Source organism: Protopterus annectens, chromosome 12.part0 (assembly GCF_019279795.1).
Source record: "Protopterus annectens isolate FY-2018-M chromosome 12.part0, PAN1.0, whole genome shotgun sequence".
In the NCBI taxonomy this organism is placed as follows: domain Eukaryota; kingdom Metazoa; phylum Chordata; order Ceratodontiformes; family Protopteridae; genus Protopterus; species Protopterus annectens.
Genome location: NC_056746.1, coordinates 934,092,524 through 934,098,523, shown reverse-complemented (window position 1 = coordinate 934,098,523; position 6,000 = coordinate 934,092,524). Strand labels below are relative to the sequence as shown.

The 6,000-nt window shown below is 36.8% G+C and overlaps 1 protein-coding gene across 1 annotated transcript in view; it reads left to right on the top strand.

Moving 5' to 3' along the window:
* LOC122816887 (butyrophilin subfamily 2 member A2-like) overlaps window positions 1-6,000 on the top strand; it is a 784,081-nt gene that overhangs the window by 366,703 nt on the left and 411,378 nt on the right. The gene's annotated exons all lie outside the window — the stretch shown is intronic.

Below are 6,000 nucleotides of genomic sequence, written 5' to 3'. Positions count from 1 at the left end.
TTTTTCAGAACCTGTGGTAGTCCTGTGGCACCACGTGTATATGTAGGGCTAGAGTGCAGATGGTCCTGGGTTCAAGTAGGGGGAGACAACGTTTCCTTTCTATGCTCCTATAACAGGCTCCCAGTTCATGTCATACAGAGCACTTCAATGGCCGTCTTCAAGCACAATCTGTATGATTGGATGTGTAACTATAAATTCACCCTGGGGGTTCCACCTATGTTCCTCTTGGACAGGGGCAATAAGTGCTGATCTTGGAAATAAGTGTAGAACTTGGCTAAACTTGTAAGGCCCTTAAGGCCATTAACCTAGTAACTTCCTATGATCCTAGTTCTTCTTCTTCTTCTAGAACCACTCTTCTGTCCTCAGATTTAGGCAATCCCACGTGTCACAATGCACAATGTTTAGTACTCACACGATCTCTTCTGAGGCCCTTGTGGAACATGCCTGTGCCTCCATGATGGCCCTATACATACGTTGTGTGGCGTCTCACCCACATGATGACTATGAGGAGAATCAACCAGGAATAACCCCAATACCATGATCAACTTTGTCATCCTCAATCTGTCCTGTGTCTGAGGTCTCTGAGTCATAGGTATTAATAAGCATACTGACTGTGTCCAAAATAAGGGTCTGAGGTCTCTGAGTCATAGGTATTAGTAAGCATACTGACTGTGTCCAAAATAAGGGTCTGAGGTCTCTGAGTCATAGGTATTAGTAAGCATACTGACTGTGTCCAAAATAAGGGTCCGAGATGTTGGAGGCACAACCGCAATGTCAGACCGACCCTTTAAATCCCCAGACTGTGTTTCTTCATCACCACGATCATCATCATGAGAGGCTACCTATACTCAGATATATCAAGTTGTAGGAGTTCCACATTGCCACTGGCAGTATCAGCTATGATAACAAGTAAGGAGAAAAAAATGACAAAGAATAAGCAACGATCAAAGCTATGCTGCATGAAATGCAATTTTCAACTTAAGAGATGCTAATCCAATGAAATCAAATAACTTTTAATTTACACATACATTTACCTTTTGGATATTAATAACAATACAGAAGGAGTGCTTACCACATGCCGGTTGTCATACAATGGCACAGCCAGCTCTACCTACATATAAAAAGAGAGGTGAAACAGAAATGATAACTATCATCAAGCAAATGGCAAAAGAAACACAGCATTGCCTTTACAGCTGCAGAATAAGACACTTCTCATGCAAATTGTTACTGTTTAATGGACCACCCCCCACCCTCCAATTATCTCCTCCTTTTCCCTCTCTATATGTGTCTCTTCTATCCCCGAGGTCTCTCTCTCTCTCTCTGTATATACATACATATATATATATATATATATATATATATATATATATATATATATATATATATATATATATATATATATATATATAATATATATATATATATATGTGTGTGTGTGTGTGTGTATGTATATAAATGAGTCTACTTTACTTTACTGAATTAACACAACATGGAAATGCAAATCACTGAGATGAGAACAAAGAAAGTTTACAAGAACAAAACTGCACAACATTGAAACTTACAAGACTGAACTGTGAATGGAGATTGTGTTACAGTGCTGATTGGGTAAGTTACCTTTTTCCTCACTGTAGTGAGATCTTGGTATAGGTATATATAATTTACAGGGGGTACATAATAAATGCAGAATTAAAGAAAAGAATTAACGCATTGGCATTCCAAATCCAATTTGGACGACCTTTTAGAATGTCAACCCGAAATGCAGAATCCAACATGCCAAAAAGAAAAGAAAAGGGAAAATGAATACATCGACAGCTGTGGTTCGATGTATTCGACATAGCAGGAGGTGACATCACTCACCTTCTGCTATGCACATTAATGTACCATTAAACTCTGGGTTCCTCTTACGTGATTGAAGTTTTGAAACTTCGAACACGACAATACTGAACTTGCCGGTTCGAAGTTTCAAAACTTCGAACACAGCAAAAAAAATAAAAAATAAAAGATGCAACAGTAAACTAACTGTTCTAAGCAGGGGGAGAGTACCCCAGCACCTCCCACGTAGGGGCAAGCCCCCCACACCTCCCGCTATTTAAATATACCAACTTGAGATCGCACTACAGTGCAGTAAAGGGAAATATTAGTTTACTGTTGCATCTTTTATTTATTTTTTTTCTGTGTTCGAACTTCAGCAAGTTCGACTATATGGTTTTGACCATATAGGGTTTGAACTTGTTGAAGTTCGATCATGTAATAGGAACCCATTAAACTCTACAGTAAATGGTACGTTAATTCTACTATTTTGCAGGGGGGCTATGCTGCACCCCACACACCCCTTGCACATTAAATATACCAACTCCGAGATCGCACTACAGTGAGGAAAAGGGCTACTTCGCTGTTTCTCATTGAACTATGATCTTCCTGAACAATGTCGAACTCAAATGCTCGAATTACACTACCCGTTTGCTCTACTGTAGTCGATATATTTTGGTTTGACATTCTGCCAACTTGAAAACTGCAAGCTGACCACATGCCGATTGACCAATGCAGTTTCAAGGTTTTCACTGTAAACCTATGCATATATATATATATATATATATATATATATATATATATATATATATATATATATATATATATGGGTCTATTTCATTTGATCGACAGACCATTTGATCAAAACCCATTTGATCGAAATTTCATTCGGTCGAAAACCGGTATTCAAGGCATAAAACTGGGATTTGTCCCCCTCCCCAATGTCTGTCGATCAAATGAAGTAGACCCATATATATATATATATATATATATATATATATATGTATATATATATATATATATATATATATATATATATATATATATATATATATATATATATATATATATATATATATATATATGTATATATATATATATATATATATCTAAGTCGACTTCAGATTGTTGAACTGCCAGAACATCGAACAGCATATGGCACAGACAATATGCATGAAACTTCGGAACATCAAAAGCTAAAAAAAAAAAAAAAACAAAACAAAACAAAAAAAATTCTACTTAAATATACCAACTCTAAGAACGCACTTACATTAAAGTGAATGTGAATTTTTCCCTGTGACAATGTCCATGCAATCAGTTCGATGTTCTAAAAGAACAATGTTTTCATCTCAGTGATCCATGGTTCGACAATCTGACGACAACCCATATATGTATATAGCTATATATATGTATATGTATATATATATATATATATATATATATATATATATATATATATATATATATATGACACAAAAATCAGCCCCCACCCCCCATAAATCATTTATACCAACTCCGAGATCACACTACTGTTAGGAAAAGGGTAAATTTCCTTATTCTCACTGTACCGCGATCTCCAGCCACAGTTAATTCTTGTAAGTTTTGATGTTGTGCAGTTTCATTCTTGTAAGCATTCAATGTTCTCATCTCAATGATTTATGTTTCAGTTTTGTGTTAAATCAACAAAGTGAAGTAGACCCCTATATATATATATATATATATATATATATATATATATCTATGGGTTCCATACACTAGATCGAATTTTCACTAATTCAAAATAGTGCATGGAATGTTCACTGCAGTGAAAGTGCACTTAATCAAAAGTGCACTTACGCAAAGTTCAGTACAACGAACGGGTGTTGTACTGAACTTCCGTGCAGTACTCACGGACCTTAGGGTTAGGGCATGGGTCATAGTAAGGGGATAGCACTACTTACCATGACCCATGCCTTAACCCTAAGGTCCATGATGACTGCAGCGCAGTGAAGGACATAGCAATGTTCTCCTCTATGGTGCGATAGTCACGAACCTTAGGGTTAGGGCATGGATTAGGGTAAGGGGATAATCCCCTTACCCTAACCCGTGCCCTAACCCTAAGGTCCGTGACTATAGCACCATAGTGGAGGACATAGCTTGTTTTTTATGTCCTCCACTGTGCTGCGGTGTTTTCAATGAAGTGCACTTACGCAAAAGTTCACTTTCTTTAAAGTGAACTTTCACAGAAGTGAGGCTTCCTATGACAAGTTCGAAATAGTGAACTTCCGTTCTTGTAATAGGAATCCATATATATATATATATATATATATATATATATATATATATATATATATATATATATATATATATATACACATAATGACAATTATGTATTTAAATTGTATACCTGGCATTTCTGCAGTTTACACACTTGAGTTGACTTCCACATCAGCTGCAATATCAAGATTCTGAGCTGCTGGGATCTTTGACAGTGGACAGGAACTCCTTTGTTTCCTTCAGTGGTGGCTCTGTAGAAGGATTGCCCCTGTAGCCATATGTTCATGGATAGTTGCAGCTGCATGACATCTGGCTGCTGTAATCATGTCACTGTCCCTCTGTCGTATTTTGAAATATGTACATACATTGCCTCCCACTGCAGTCAAATGATTCCATCTGCTCCAAGATATGGTTATAAGAGGATCTGTCTCTTCTGCTTCTCTGTATGAGGAATGACCCATATATGGGTGAATTAGGGCTTGAACGGTCACATTATTCTCTGTATTAGTGCATGGCAGTTTACAGGGTGTAAATGCATTGGGTGACATTGCCCTGTATGACAGGAAAGATAATAGGAAAGAAGAAATCCAGAAATACAAATACAAAAGATGTTTGAACACAAACAAATATGAATGTATCCATCCATCATACGCAAAATACATGAACAGTAAGGCCTCATATCAGTACAAACAACTTAATACAGTTTCCCATGCCCTTCCCCCATAATGCAAAACAAAGAACTTGATTAAAAATTCATAGCAGGACTAACATTTCTTTCACTCTATAGTACATTGCAACATTAAATAAATGTAGACGTGTCAAGGAAAAATTGTTAATACTTTTTGGTCTAATATGTACTTCAATGGAGGTTAGCCAGGTACACATCAAAGCCTTAATAATTCTGTCAATGCAACTAATGCCAGAATCCATGACCTTGGTGATAATTAATGCAACAGTCTTCTGGACAAAGTGGTCAGTTTTCAAGATTCAAAATTCCCATTAAATTGTCATCATTAGGTAGAAAAATACTGCATGGTCAAGAAATAACATGCCCATGCAAGCAGCCACTGAGAGTAATGCAGATTGTACAGCAATACTTGTATTGTGAAATGTAGACCATAAATAAGATTTAGATTATCCTAGGTGACGTAAACATTGATTGGAATGCCTGTAAAAGTATAAACCCCTCCTCCCATATAAACCTATATGGCTTCTCACAACTCATTAACAGCCCTACCAGAACTAATAAAATCAATAACCATGAAACTACCTTAGATTGGATACTTACTAATAGCCCCCAACAAACCTATATATCTGGTACCCTTCCAGACGATCTAAGTGACCATTCACTAACCTACATTATTAGACATAAAACAAACTTAACTCTTCATAACACTGTCCTAACATTATGTTCAAAAAAGCAATTTAACTCAGAACTCTTTCTAGCAGAACTAAAACAATGTAATTGGTCTCCACTACAACATCTTCCCCTTAACGAAGCAGTAGAATACTTCATTTCCACATTCCTATCCATTCTAGACCATCATGCACCTTTACAAACTATTAGAACCAAAGCTAAACCAGTCCCCTGGCTCACCAATGACACTAGGCAAAAAATCACCCTCAGAAACAAATCCTGGACAAAATGATGCACTACTAGGAATCTGACTGACCACCAAACCTTCAGAGAACTTAGAAACAGTACAAAAAAAGCCATTCTGACAGACAAAAAGAACTATTTTCTCTTATCTCAACAAACCTCCAACAAGCAACCCAAACAATTTTGGACTAGTATTAACAATCTTCTTTCCCCAGGCCAATCTATCACCCCCAACCCACTAGGCTCCAACACTGAAAATCCCTCACAAACAGCTAATGCCTTCAACTCTTTCTTCACAAATGCTATCCAAACTCTAGCTAGTCACCTATCCCCCA